We start from the raw sequence: 16,188 nt of genomic DNA, 5'->3' as shown, positions 1-16,188 counted from the left end.
ACACCCTGAACGATAGAAATCATCATATTCCGGGTATATTACAAAACATAGTGATAATTATACCACCTAGAACATCATTAGAAATATTATCAAATCTCTTTCGATGGATGCAGTGGCAACTAATAGAAGTAGAGCAAGTTTCACTACGTGGAATACCAGAGGATAATTTGAATATTTCTTTGTCTGAACTAATCTTATGGAAAGATCCCAAAGCACATTTGTATTTTGAACTTGTAACCTTCCAAGTCAGAAATAACTAGAAGTTGTAAACAAACACACAACACTTTATTGAAAGATAAAAGCAACTGTATGTTTTACACAGAAACAAATCAAATACAACAGAATAGTGAAAGAAGCAAACAGGCATACGATTGAAAAAGGAAAACACTCCAACTGATCAGAAACTTGAAAAAACCAACTCTAGGGAGTACATACTCCATTTATTTAGCGTATTACAAATCACAGAAGCCAAACAGGTTTTCTTTATTGGAACAACCTTATCAGATGACTGGACGACAGAAAACATGAAATGTCGCGACATCATACACATGACCCCAGATCAAAGTCCCGATTCTCTCCTGCAGAATGAAGGAAAATTGGTTAATGAAATAACAGGGAGACAAAGAGAGGAAAAGTGTTGCAGATAAAAAGAAGAGCAGAGTACATTCAGAATGTAAGGAAAAGAAATAGTGTTCTACAAATTGTTATGTATAATAGAAGAATGAAATTAATACAAAAGATATAGAGATAGATGGAGTCACGGGAAATGTATGCCAAATGGAAACAAAAATGTATATCCATACTATAATACAAATGAATTTGACTAACCTTTCAACTTTACTGTGTGGCCTTGGATTCAGATTCAGGAGGGAATATGCTGAGCTTGAATATTATTTTTTGAGATTTCTTAAGTTTCAGTATATCTTTTGCAGATTCGACTGCTTTGATTGTGTTCTCCAACTTCATCTCGCGAAAATTAGGTATATTAGCCAGCTCAACTGGTACAGCGTCGAGCTTATCACAAGAGACAAGAACGAGGTTCCTAAGGATGGGGTAGTTAAGATTCGACGCCTCCCAAGTTTCTAATTCTGCCCTCTCGATCCACAATACTCGGAGTTTACTAAAACCTCCTAGCTCCGGCTTCCAAGTATCACCCATGAATGCATTTTCTTTCAACTTTAGAACCTCAAGGGATTCCAATTGTGCTAATTTTTCTGCCTCACTCCATTGAAACCTTGTGTTTGCCAAAGTTAACTTCTTTACTGTACGTACAAGTCTGAAGAATGCTGCAGGAAGTTGAACTGTTTTATTCATGTAAACAATATCATTCAACAGTTTCAAACGCTCCAGGCACTTAAGCTCTTCAAGATTGCTGATTCCACTTCCACCCCTGGATTCAAGAAAAGATTCCATTTGCCCTCGAATGCTCAATTTTTTTAGATGATGCGCCTTTGCTAGCACATCTTTCTTGCAACTTTCTGGTGCAACCATAGAAATAGTTTGTAGACAAGAAGTTTTACCTGTCGTGATAGTCGGGGATGGCAATTTTGCAGGTATGTTGGTGTGGAGATGCCTCAACTTTAACATGTTCCATATGTCTGCTTTTACGTCAAGAGTGGGCTCTGAGGTACTTGTATTAAGTATAAGAGTTTGTAAATTCCAGAATTTACCAAAGTGCGGAGGAAGGGCCTTAATGTCACCCGAGATAGCAATATACCTCAAATGAAATAATTGGTTAAAGTCTTTGGAGAAAAGAAATTTGAGAGATTCAACATCCAAGACCCTCATAAGTGGAAATGATTTGTGAAGGAGTTTGATTTCATTACGAGACAATTCAATTTGTTTTTGTTTTGAGGAAAAACAGTAGAAAGATCTTACATGTTCTGCAACAGGTGTTGTGGAGAGAAAGTCAGACAGATTAGATGGTTGAATACACAATCGACGGCAAGTATCTGGGTCCAGTTTAGAGTGATCAGGTTCTTGAAAAAGCCATTTGTTACTAGTCTCCATTTTGCAAAACTCGTGTAACATGCCATGAAGACGACATGTCTTTATTTGACCATCAGATCTGTTTTGCAACAATATCACTAAATTCCTACTAACAAGATCGGTCAAATAAAACTCTGCTATCTCCTCTAGAGTGAACTCAGACTGCGGCTTTATCAACCCCTCTGCTATCCACAAACGAATCAATTTCCAACAAGGGATATCAAAGACTTGAGGAAAGACACCACAATACAAGAAGCACATCTGCACTTCTCCGGGCAAATGATCATAACTCATCTTCACAAGATTCAGGCAGCTATCTTCGGTATGATCACCAAGATGTTGCACCGCATTTCTGTCAACTCTTTCCCATTCATTTTTGTCCGAACGACCTCTTAATGCTCCTGCAGTTACCACTACAATAATTGGTACTCCACCACATTTTTTTGCAATTTTTTTCCCAATTACCACTAATTCATTTGGACAACTTCCCTTGTCAAAAACTCTCATTACCAACAACTCAAAACTTTCTTCTGGAGTCAAGAATTTCAGATTATGAGGTTCTGGATTGGCATAAGCAGCTACATATCCGTCACGTGTGGTCATTACGATTCGATGCCCCTTTTTGTTTTCTGGGAAAACCTTCTTTACGTAATCAATGACTTGTGCTTCCCACACATCTTCCAAAATAATGAGACATCTACCTCGATTACTGATAAAAAGCACTTATCACTTTAGCTAATGTGTCCACATCATCATTGAGATGATCTTCTATGCGTTTTGTGAAGAATTTGAGAATCCTAAAATAAATATCCTTTGCTTTGCATTCCCGACCGACGTAAACCCAAAGGATGCTAAGAAATTCATATGAAAGCTTAGGATCATTGTAGATTTTTCTTGCCAGTACAGTTTTTCCAAGTCCGGGCATACCCACCACTGGGATAATATCAAGTGATTCTTCCCGTCCTTTAACAAGTCGCTTGATCATATTGTTAGCTTCCTTATCAAACCCGACCATTTCACTCTCCTCCAAGAAAAGACCCTTTTTAACATAATAATCAAACAGAATGCATTAAAAAACAGTGCGGATAATTTTTGCAATTATAATTATAAAAATTCTAAAGTTCATGCAATGCCACCATAACCATAAGCTATAACTCTTCACAAACATGACTGCAAAAGGATTTCTTAACTCTTAGTAGTTTGTGAGAGCTAAAACATAAACTAAAAAGACAATTTATGAGGCATTTTATATCTATTTTTATTTGTTACTCGCTCTGTCCCAATATATACGACATACTTTCCTTTTTAGTCGGTTCAAAAAAGAATGACACGTTTCTATATTAAGAAACAATTTAACTTTAAAATATTCATTTTACTTTAATGAAATGATTTGTAACTACACAAATTTCTATAATTTATTTTTCAAACTAACTCACATAAAACTTAAACTCCATGTCCGCTGAGTCAAACTAACTCACATAAAATAAAATGAGACGGAGGGTGTATTTTTTTTTTCCTTTCTGGTATACTCAGTCAAAAAGACATAACACTTGCACACAATATTTATTTCAAATATATTTTAGTATTCCAACTTTTTTCATTTCAATTTATCATTACAACAAGAAGTTGCAAAAGGCCATAATATTACCAAATTGTAAGTTGTGAACCGGTCATTCACTTCTATAAATAAAAATAAATAAAATTAGACTTTGGGTGTGTTTGGTTTGAAGGAAAATGTTTTCCTAGAAAATAAGTAGATTTTTGACTTATTTTTTCATGCTTGGTTGATGAGTAGAAAATATTTTTTAGTATTTGATTGATAAATGAAAATATTTTGAGAAAAATATTGTAACATCCGACAATTTGAAGTGGCTTTGAAGAAGCTTGAAATTGGAAAGTAGTCATTTTTTTTGAAAAATTTAGAATCTGGAAATTTGGTTAAGTATGGGAAAAAAATGAGTTTTTGGCCAACTTTGAGTAGTCGTAACTCCTAGCTCAGGATGATTTAGGAGTATTTCCAGTTATGGTTGTGAAGCTTGTGGAACGATATTTCCAACGCCACCGAGTTTTCTCGATTCCGAGTTTGTATGAGGGAGTTATGTCCTTTAGAAGTTGGGCAGTTGGAAGGGAAATCCGTCCGGAAAATTAAGGGCATTTTGGTCTTTTCGCAAATTCTTTCTTTTGAGGTTACATTGTGTGTTAGGCTGATTTTGGATCATTTTTTTTATCCCATTTTTAAAAGAGAAAGAGTTAGGGTTCTTGAGAGTGAAGAAGAGAAGAAGAAGAAGAGAAGAAGAGGAGAAAGGAGATCAACAAGTTTCCGTCGTGGATTATCGTCGGGGGTGATCCCTAATAGGTATGTGAGTTCTTTGTGTAGGTTGATCCTTTCCCCCACACACCAAGCTCATTTTTATGAATTGAGAAAAGATTGGAATTGTTGTTGAAGTTGTTAAAGTTGTTGAAGTTGTTAGTTGTTGTTGTGTTGTTGAAACCTATTGTATGTTGGGGGAATTATGATTCTAAGAGTTATGACCATTTGAAATGGATTCACATCAATTTTCAGCAAAATTTTGACTGTCGATTTTCCATCTACGGGCATGACCTATGAACCGTAGATCGATCGACGGTCCGTACTGGTCAACCGTCAATCTGGACAGAAGTTGGGCTCTTTGGGGCATCGATCTACGGGCACGACCTACGGTCCATAACCTGATCCACGGACCGTAAGTCCGGACCGTAGGTCAACACTTAGTCTTTTTTTTTTAACCGAATTCTGGGGAAGTTTCTGATGCGATCTACGGACTTGCAGGACGGACCGTAAGTCCATCCACGGTCCGTTGATGGCTTCCGTAGATGCCATCTGTGTCACCAGAAATCTGCAGTCTCAGCCAAGTTTCCCCCATTCTTTTCTCACTTTCTCATGTATGTTCCTAAGTATTATACCCATGTTTTATAGTTGCTTCCGACACTCCAAAGTACGTCTAAGCATTCAAGAATCCCTCCATAACATGTGATCGAACACCTTGAATTCATAATTCCGATTCAAGGAAAGATAGCTTCCAAGTCAAGTGAAGTTAGAAGTCAAGTAAAAGAGTATAGATTTCAAGCTAAGTAAGAGTCTCAAGTTTCAAGTCGAGTAAGAGTCTCAGTTTCAAGTTAGGTCAAGAGTTTAAAGTTGAGTTCATTTCTAAAAAGGCTATTAGGGAACTAAGTATTCCCAAAGGAGTTTATAAATGTTGTTACATTTGAGTAAGAGGGGAACCATGTTTTTTCCAAAAGAGCCTTTGGGCTAAGTTTTGAGTAATTATCTCAACTAAAGAAAGATGTGTTTAAAGACTTTTATGAGCCAAAGTATTTTTGGGAGTAGTATTGAGCACCGAATTGGGGACACGAGTCTGATTAACTCAACTCTCCATAAGAACCATGCGCCAACATGGGATTTCTCGGGTCATACTTTTTAGATGATCACCAAAGTTAAGCTAGTGGATCCACTAAGTAAAGTTAGCTTCCTATATCACGGCAAGGTATATGATGGTCCTTGGGCAACGCGAGGTAAAGCATTGTATCACCACTAGGGCTCATAGTGGTGGTTGTCGGTTAAAGAACCTCCCACATAACTTATATTACTTTTACATAAGTAAAGTTGAGTTATTATTGTTTTATCATTAACAAGCTAAGTTGTTTATACTATTTTACAAGCTTGATATATTGCATGCGTCTTATTGTTTTACATTTTGAGTTCAGTTAGTCACGAGTCGTACAGAGCCGAGGTAAGTGTTCTCTTGTATTCCTTTCAAGCTTAAGTTGTGGTTTGGCTTTCCCGCTCGCATACTCGTACATTCCATGTACTGATGCCAATTGGCTTGCATCGTTTGATAATGCAGATTCAGGTACCCAGGATCAGCACTCAGCACGTCGTTGATCCAGCTGAGCATTCCAGAGTCAGTGGTGAGCCTCCTTGCATTCCGGAGGACTCAATTATTTTGTGTTCTTAGTTTTTGTCTTATTAGGATGTTGTGGGGTCTGTCCCAACATCCATCTCAGTATTTTAGAGGCTTCATAGACAGACAGTCAGTCAGCTAGTTTTGAGTCTCTTATCTATGTATATATGTAAATACTCTATTTTGAGACCCGAGGTGCCTTTATGGCCAGATTTGTATCAGTTAAGTTGTCTTTCGATTTTGCTTTGCATGAAGTTTTTTTTTTTTTTTTTTTGTTGAGTTAGGTTTCCGCTGAGTTAAGAAAGCCAGGCCAAGGGTTCGCTTGGGGCCATCGATGGTCTCCGAGTGCTGGTCCCGCCCAGGGTGTAGGCTCGGGGCGTGACAAATATCTTTTATTTTTACTGGAGAGTAGAAAATAATTTTTGAATTGAAATTGAAAATACTTTTTAAAAATAAAGTTAATTTTTTTTTGGGGGGAGGATGGGGTGGTGGGGGTTGGGCTCGCCGGGGTGGGGGCTGAAAAATAAAAATATTTTTAAAAACAAACTTAAATTTTTTTTGGAAGAGGGTGGGGGTCGCGGGAAGGGGTGGGGTGAAAAAGTAAAAATTGAAAATTGAAAATATTTTTTAAAAATAAACTTTATATTTTATTTTTTTTGGGGTGGTGGTGGTGGTAGTGGGGCTGGCAGGGGGATGGGGTGGGGTGAAAAATAAAAATTTGAAATTGAAAGTATTTCTTTTTAGTCGGTCCCAAAAAGAATGATATATTTTCATATTAAGTAATAATTTAATTTTAAAATATCCATTTTGCCCTTAATGAAATGATTTATAACTACACAGATTTCTATCATTCATTTTAGATCACAAGTTTTAAAAACCTGCAACATCAAAAACAGAGGAAATATATATATATATATATATAGGACCCCGTGCCAGCACGGGTCCCAATATATATTATTTTTTTATTTTAATTTATGTCATATTATGGAATTTGAGAAGTTATTGAAATTTTTATATGATTTTAATAATATTTTAAATTGTTAGCTATTGTGATTTGTAGTACTTTTTTTTAACATAATTTTGAAAATAATAGTTATTACTCTCTTTGTTCTAATTTATGTGGCACATGCAGAATTTCAAATATTAACCATTTTTTATATGTCTCTTTAATATATTAAGTTGTTAATTATTGTATTTTATAGTACATTTTGAACTTAATTTTTAAATAATATATGTTATTTCCCATGTCCCAATTTATGTGGCATTAATTGATAGATTTGTTGGAGTCGAGTGATTTTTTTTTGTTAATTATTGTAATTTATAGTTTCTTTTTTGTCAATTTCAAACAATATATGTTGTTAATTGATAGATTTTTTGGAGTCGACTATTTTTTTTTGTTAATTATTGTAATTTATAGTTTCTTTTTCGTCAATTTCAAACAATATATGTTGTTAATTGATAGATTTTTTGGAGTCGACTATTTTTTTTTTAATTATTGTAATTTATAGTATCTTTTTCGTCAATTTCAAACGATATATGTTTATCAGATAATCCATTTTATGTGGTACCAATAGAATTTAGAGAGTCAATTAAATTTTTTATATAACTTTGAAATATTTAAGCCGTTAATTATTGTAATGTATAGTATTACTTATATTATTTTTAAATATATTTAAATATTATATGTTACCTTTTTTATCCTAATTTATATGGCATTGATAGAATTTAAGTGTCAAATAATTGTTAATTATTGTAATATAATATGTAGTACTTTTTATGTAGTTTTTACTATTTTTAAGCATATTAAGTATAGTATTACTTATATTATTTTTAAATATATTTAAATATTATATGTTGCCTTTTTTATCGTAATTTATATAGCATTGATAGAATTTAAAGTGTCAAATAATTGTTAATTATTGTAATATAATATGTAGTACTTTTTATGTAGTTTTTACTATTTTTAAGCATACTAAATTGTTAATTATTTATATATATATACTACTTTATTTTTTATTTTTAAAATATGTAATCAAGGAAAAATAGTGACACATGATAATTAAAATAAAGAAAAACACAACTATTGGTCAGCCGCCATGAGAAAGGTGGTGGGGCCCACTTAAATTAATTAAAGAGTAGTAGATTTCATGGATATATGTGTCATTATGGAGATGTTGGCTGGTTTTTTTGTCTAAAGAAGAAGCATTGACATACAAAAGTTTTAAGGAGCAAAAGCTAGTAAATACCAAAAATACCCTCATTTAATTCAGCCAATTTATTCATTTGTAGCTTTTTGATGGGGTCCAGTTCAATCCTCTTCTTTTTTTTTGCCACGTGTCGACGGAGAAGAGTGTGTTTATTCACTCTTCTTATATAGTAATATATATATTTTTTTACGAATTAAAAAGAAAAAGAGTATGACTATAAAGCAGTAACAACTGAAAATATTTAAAAGAATTTTAAACAAACTCTGGTAAAATATATGGGGATTTTAGCATACCTGGGTTATTTCGCGCCCTCTTTTAGGGTGCTCAAGAATTGGTCTGGGCTGGAATGACTGTTTATTTTCTTCTCGAAGTTTCTTAACATTCTCACTGATCCCTTTGATCTCATCTGCAAGAGATCTAATTGTTTCGAGATGACTCACATCGAAGAATCTTCCAACTTTTTTCTCTTCTGTGTGCAGCTTTGCTTGAACTAGAAATTTATCAATTACATCTTCAGCTTTGTGCATCATTTTTTGAATATCTTTCACCAATTCATCCCATAAACTGCTATCGCTGTGGAATTTAGCAGTATCGTCAACGAATGCTTTCAGGCGTTGCACTTGATCCAATAAATTTTTGAATTCGTCCTCTACGCCTTTTATTAACACCACATTTTCACTTAACAGCTGCAACAAGTTCTCCACGAAAAAGTTCAGAGCTTCATTTGCCATAGGATCGATCTCTTTCTAAATTTTTTGGTTAAATAAATTGCGAGAGAAAGAGGAAGAGGAGGTTAACTAAGTAGACATTGTTTAATCAAGTCTTTCTTATATCTAATTTGAAATAATTAGTCTTGATTAAAAAATGACTTAGGCTTAATAATTTATCCAAGTCTTCATTGTTATATATAAAATTTAGAAATACAATTGGTTTAGTAATTTAGAAATTGTGGCCCTAGTCCTCTACATTCTCCAAGTCTTAGGGCTGTTTGGCCATAGATTTCCCAAATAATATTTGGGGAAAAATTTGGCAAATACTAATTGTCCATACAATTTGTCATTATATGGCAAATATTCCAAATTCCCAAATACTAGTTTTTTCTAATATTTGGGCCAAATCTCATTATTAATTGGGATCTGTTGAAAATTGAAATTTTACACTAAATTTTTATCTTTTACAAAAACACCCTCTATAGTAATTGTATTACATTTTTTTTTACGTGAACACCAAAGTAGTGATGAAATATTTAGTGAATATGAAAGTGATGATATGATTGTTGATGAAAATGATGAATAATCGACTCAGGGTAACAAAATCATGTGTTTTGTCTACTTCACGATGTATGGAATGATGCTTGTTGCACTCACTCCAAATAGTGACATTGGACGCATAGCCAAAATAAGGCATAATACATATATTGGACCCTAAACTTGGCTTCAAACTTTAACTTTGACCTCCAACTTTCATAGTGCACAAACAGACACTTTAACTATCCAATCTTTTAATAAATAAACACGTGAATCCTACTTGGCAAAACGCGTGATGTGCACGTATTTTGAGCGAGTTAGGAGTAATTTTTGAGTCCCACAACAGTAAAAACCTCCCTTTTCCGGCCAGCAAACACCACTTGAAACCACCCAAAACCTCCATTCATTTTCTTCTTCTCCTCTCCGCTCATGCCACCACCAACGAACCGGCTTCAACCTCAAACAACCAGTAGCTCCCAACTCCAAACACCTCCAACCCAGCTGTTCTCCTTCTTCCTCCACGTCGGAGCACAACCTATGAAGCGAACGAGCTTCGAGCTCGCTAAATCCACCAAATACCCGACCCCAAATTCATTAGATCTGCCATCTCCGGCGAGAATCATCACGAAACAACGCTGCTGCAACCAGCAGCTCGAACCAGACACAAAACAGCAACCAAATGACCCCTCAAACCTCATGAAAACAGGCCCAACAACCACAAACACCTAAACCAAGAAGCCAACCATTAGGAGGAATTAATTNTGATTGTTGATGAAAATGATGAATGATCGACTAAGGGTAATAAAATCATATGCTTTGTCTACTTCACGATGTATGGAATGATGCTTGTTGCACTCACTCCAAATAGTGACATTGGATGCATAGCCAAAATAATGGATTCCAAGTAGATATTTTAAGGGATAAGGCATAAATACTCTCTAAACTATGACTGAAATTTTAGAGACACGTCTTAATTAAACTAAGGTCCTATTACTCCCTAAATTCATTTTTTTTGTAATTTCATACACTTTTTCTCACATGGCATATTATTCCGTGACTCCACATAGCTGAGGCGCTTGAGAGAATTTGTGCCTTATTCCATATTTTAAGGAGTAACATGTGATTGGGTTGAATATGAGTTTATTGTAGTTGGTGCAGATATGATGTTTGTAATAACTTTATATATATATATATATATATATATAAAGTTGACGTAGTCTTTGTCGAAGTTTTAGTCCTCGCTATATATTAAAATAGTGGCAGCAGGGGTACTTTTTTGTTTGATTTGCTCCTAAATTGATAATTTTCAGTTACATTTTATATTTAGATACATATAATTAAATGTATTGTAACATCCGGCATTTTGAAATAATTGAAGAGGCTTAGAATTGGAAATTTTCATTTTTGGAAAGAATTTTAAAGTTTTGGAAATTTGGCTAAAGTATGGAAATCAGTGAATTTTTGGCCAACTTTGAGCAGTGGTAAATCCTATCTCAGGATGAGTTAGGAGGATTTCCAGTTATGGTTATGAAGCTTGTGGAATGATATTTCCAACGCCACCGAGTTTGCTCAATTCCGAGTTCGTAGGAGTGAGTTATGGCCTTTGAAAGTTGGGCAGTTGGCAGGGAATCCGTCCGGAAATTTTAAGGGTATTTTGGGCTTTTCACTAACCAATTCTTTTGGTTATATTGTTGTGTTAGGCTGTTTTGTGGATCATTTTTGCCCCATTTTAAAAGAGAAAGAGTTAGGGTTCTTGAGAGTGAAGAAGAGAAGAAGAGGAGAGGAGAAAGAGGAGATCAAGCAAGATCGTCGTGGATTTTCGTCGGGTGGTGTTCCCTATCAAGGTATGTGAGTTCTTTAGTGTGGGTTGATCCTTTCCCCCACACAGCAAGCTCATTTTATGATTTGAGAAAAGATTGGATTTGTTGTTGAAGTTGTTGAAGTTGTTAGTTGTTGTTGATGTTGTTAGTTGTGTTGTGGAAGTTATTGTTGGTTGTGGGACATGATTTGGTTGTGTTCTTGAGCTGAAATCTATTGTATATTGAGGGATTTTATGATCCTTAGTGTTGGTTGGTTCATACCCCCACACACCAACTCGTTATTAATTCCAAGAAAAGATTTATTTTGGTTGTTGAAGTTGTTGGTTGTGTTGTTGAAGTTCTTGCTGATTTGGGACAGGATCTGGTTGCGTTTTTGAGTGGAATCCACTGTACGTTGAGGGGTTTATGACCCCAAGTGTTTGGGAAAAGAACCTTTGAGGTTGAGAGGGTTTAGAGTTGGCAACATGATGGAGAAAAGTTGGGCAGCTTGCCTGAAGCAAGTCTGCGTCACAAATTTGTTCCCTCTGTGAACAGAATCTGTTCTGTTTTCAGAATTAAATTTCGATATTTTTCTTAAGTCTAGCTGTCCTAAATTATTCCTAATCATCATGGGGTCCTTCCAAACACAAATCATTACCCTTGAATTCATAATCCAATTCAAGGAGAGTTAGTTTCCAAGTCAAGTGAAGTTAGATTCCAATTCAAGTGAAGTTAGTTTCCAATTCAAGTGAAGTTAGATTCCAAGTCAAGTGAAGTAAATTCCAATTCAAAGAAAGTTAGTTTCCAAGTCAAGTGAAGTCAAGCTTAGAAGTTAAGTAAGTCCAAGCAAGTCTTCGAAGTTTTCAAGAGTCTTTATTGAACGTTTTAACTTCATTCTAAGGCTCAAGCTCCAAGTTAAGTATAGAGTTTCAAGTCAAGCAAAGAGTATAGAGTTTCAAGCTAAGTAAAGAGTCTCAAGTTTCAAGTTTAGTAAAGAGTAAAGAGCATATAGTTTCAAGTCGAGTAAAGAGTATCGAGTTTCGAGTTAAGTCAAGAGTCAAGAGTTGAGTTCATTTCTCAAAAGTAATTAGGGAACTAAGTATTTCCCGAAGAAGTTTATAAGTGTTTTCACATTTAAGTTGAGAGGAAACTGAGATTTCCAAAAGAATTTTGAGAAGTTTGAGCACTATCTCTTTTAAAAAGAAATGATGAGTTTTGCAAAAGAGTTTCTAAAATATGATTAGTATGACAAATCGAGTATGTCATCAATGTTTAAACAGTATGGTCTCTAGATATACCATCAATGTTTAAGCAGTATGAATATCCCGAGTCATCAATGATCATAATAAAAATATGGTTTTGAGATGTTCTTTTAGAAAGAGTTTTTCAAGAGCCTTTGGACTAAGTTTTGAGTAATTATCTCAACTAAAGAAGGATGTGTTTAAAACACTTATGAGCTAAAGTATTTTTGGGAGTAGTCTTGAGCACCGAATTGGGGGAGCGTTCAAAGAACTCACAGCCCCCATAGAACCATGTTAGCCACCATGGGTAGAAAAGGATCATACTTTTTAGATGAATCCTTTTCAGTTTAGACTAGTGGATCTATTAGGCAGTTCAGGTCTTATACCTTTGGCCGGGTATAGGATGCTCTGGCAGCGTAAGGTCGATCGCTGTATCACCACTTAAGCATGTAATGGTGGTTATCGGTTAGAGAGCTCCCACAGCAGTAGAAAGAGCTTGGTTCCTCGATAAGTTCTGCTTAGTATGAATGGGGGTATGGGACTTCATTCATGCATTGCACAAGTAGACTTTGAGAGGAAGCATGATATTTTCATGATATTACAAATATGATTTTAATGTCATGTTTTAAATATTTTTACAAAGCTTTATATATATTGCATGTGTCTCATTGCTTTATATTAAGTTCAGTTATTCTTGAGTTGTACAGAGCCAAGGTAAGTTCTTTTTTTGCATCCCTTTCAAGCTTAAGTTGTTGTTTAGCTTTCCAGCTCGCATACTCATACATTCCATGTACTAATGCCAGTTGGCCTGCATCGTTTTATGATGCAAACACAGGTACCCAGGATCAGCATCCAGCACGCCGTTGATCCAGTTGAGCACTCCAGAGTCAGTGGTGAGCCTCCTTGCATTCCGGAGGACTCGGTTGTTCTGTTTTTTTATTTTTGTTTTTTGTTAGGATGTTGCGGGGTCTGTCCCAACATCCATCTCAGTATTTTAGAGGCTTCATAGACAGTCAGTCAGTTAGTTTTGAGTCTCTCATCTATGTATATATGTAAATATCCTATTTTGAGATTCGAGTTGCCTTTGTGGCCAGATTTTATAAGTTAAGTTGTTTTGTAACCTTGCATTTGCATTGAGTTGTTCTGTTGAGGTTTCCGTTGAGTTAAGAAAGCCAGGCCAAGGGTTCGCTTGGGGCCAGCAATGGTCTCCGAGTGCCGGTCCTGCCCAGGGTGTAGGCTCGGGGCGTGACATGTATCAATTTAATATATATCTGAGATATATTTATTTGGACACCTTGAATATACGTATCTAGGTATTAAAATATGGCAAAAACTATAATAGAGCTAATTAGATTTGTGTAATTAGCCTCTAAGCAAATGAGATTTGTGTTATTATATATATAAGGCATAATATATAAACATGATCCTTAACTTGGCTTCAGCGGACAATTATGCCCTCCAACTTTGAGTGTGCAGAAGTAGGCACTTCAACATCTATGAAATTGAACAAGTAGACACACGTGTCCTACATGACATAATACACATAAGACGCACGTAGGACACAAATTTGTCATGCAGGGTGCATGTCATGTAGGACGAATGTATCTATTTGTTCAATTTTATACAAGTTTAAGTGTCTATTTGTGCACACCCAGAGTTAAAGGTCATAGTTATCGACTGACGCCAAGTTAAGGGTCATGTTTATATATTTATATAAATATGAAGTTTTGATCGAGTCACCAAGTGCATGGCACCCCCTCTCTTACACATAGATCCGCCTTTGGCTCTATTAGAAATTACCACGAGCTTCACATTTTAAAAAAAATTGGCAACAAATACGAATTTTAATTCAATATCATTGTCATTTTGTGACTAAGAAAATCATTGAAATCAATTTTTCGAACTAAAAAAAGGTCATCTTAAAAAATTAGCTAAAGATCAATTCAATTTATTACCAAATAGCTAGTAATTTTTAAAATTTTCTTTTTTATGTCCAAAGGACTTATAATATTGAAAAAAATGTATGAAATAACAAACTATTAATTCAAATTAAATTTTATAGTCATAGTTTATTTGATTAATTAAACTATAAAATTTGTTATGGAGCAATTATGCAAATTATAATTTTAACATACAAATATGATTTTTATGTTTGTTATGTGTGAAAGTTGCTATATAATATTTCGTTGCTTTACACTTTTATTTATATTCTTCTTCCAAGACTTAAAAGTGATTTTGTTTGAGCATCTCTAGTTGTTGGTAATCCTAATCATATCGAATCCCTTTTTCTTCAATCATATCCTTTAGAGGTCCCTTATATCACTAGTGAAGGAAAATATCACTTGGGGACAATAATTGAGTCAACAATTGTTTAAGTGATTTCTCAATTTTTGAGTGATATATCATATAGAATAAAGTTTAATATTCTCTTCGTACCAATTTATGTGACACCTTTTAACTTTCGAAATTCAAATAAGTTCTTCTTTAATCATAATTTTTTTTTTATATCTTTTAAGTCCTTCCTATCTAAGGTTATTAATAGTTGTTCTTATAGTTAGCTGAAGTTGCATATTCTATCTAATCATCTCCGCTAGTTCTTTGGCCTATAACTACCTCCTAACTCAACCTCTCAAACCTTCTCGGTAGTGACGTATCCTTATACTTCCTCTTCACATATTTAAAACATCTTAGTCTCGTTTCCTCATCTTTTCCGTCATGAGGGTCATTCCCACCATATCCCATATAACTAAATTTGTTCCTAATTTATGTATACACATTCATCTAAGCATCTTCATCTTCTGAACGTGGATATTCTTGACTAACCAATATTTTGTCTCATACAATAGTGTTGGTCTAACCAACACAGGTTAGCCTCTTTTTCACTCACCCCACTATAATATGGTGTGTGACATTATCGTCAATTTTCTCATCTCCTTGAATTATGAACTCAAGACACTTTAAGCTTTCTCTTATTGATATGAATAGTGCATCGATCTTCACATTCCACCTCTGCATCATATGCTGCGTCACTGATCTTCCATTTCATGTACTTTGTTTTAGTCCTACTAATCCGAAACTTTTAGATTCTAGGGTCTTTTTCCAAACTTCTAACTTATCACTAACTCCTGCGTGTATCTCATCAATCAAACTAAAGTTGATCTCAACTATAACAGTACCACAATCAGAAAGTGTTCAAACAAACTTTAGCTACATTATACATGTCCTTAAAAACTCTTACTCAAATTTTAACTAAATCTATATCCAAACTCCAACTAAAGGTTTGGGCATGTAATTTGGTAGTCGAATAAGAAACACATTATTTATATTCGTGTAATTTATACAATGCTTAATAGGTAGATACAAAAAAAATTGCAAAGAAACTACCTTAACATCGAAATGCCGTCACCCACTAGACTAATGGTAGCCATGAAACTAATTTCCACATTGTTGAGGACATAATATAACCTTTCCTTTGTGAATTAGAGTTTAATATATTTTTCATTATAAAAATGGCCTACATATTATTTCTATTCTAACGAAATGTAGGAAAGTGGAAAAAAATAACTTAAAATTAATTTTATTAATTTTTATTTAAAAAATTATGAATATATTTCATCGTTTCCACATGTGAATTTGTTTTGGGAGAGGGAGGAGAGTGAAGAGATGTAAATTGTATATGTATATATGTCAAATTAGTATTTTACACGTGGTCAATTATGATTCAACCTCACCATTAATGAAATCTTATTTTTTAAAAGGGAAAA

General features: G+C 34.5%; 1 pseudogene; it reads right to left on the bottom strand.

Moving 5' to 3' along the window:
* Positions 1-347: 347 nt before the first annotated feature.
* Positions 348-9,006, bottom strand: LOC125853001 (putative late blight resistance protein homolog R1A-3; annotated as a pseudogene).
* Between the last annotated feature and the right edge of the window lie 7,182 nt (positions 9,007-16,188).

The sequence above is a fragment of the Solanum stenotomum genome, unplaced genomic scaffold, assembly GCF_019186545.1.
Source record: "Solanum stenotomum isolate F172 unplaced genomic scaffold, ASM1918654v1 scaffold7484, whole genome shotgun sequence".
NCBI lineage: Eukaryota > Viridiplantae > Streptophyta > Magnoliopsida > Solanales > Solanaceae > Solanum > Solanum stenotomum.
The sequence above is the reverse complement of the archived record's forward strand: the minus strand, read 5'-3'. Positions and strand labels throughout refer to the sequence as shown.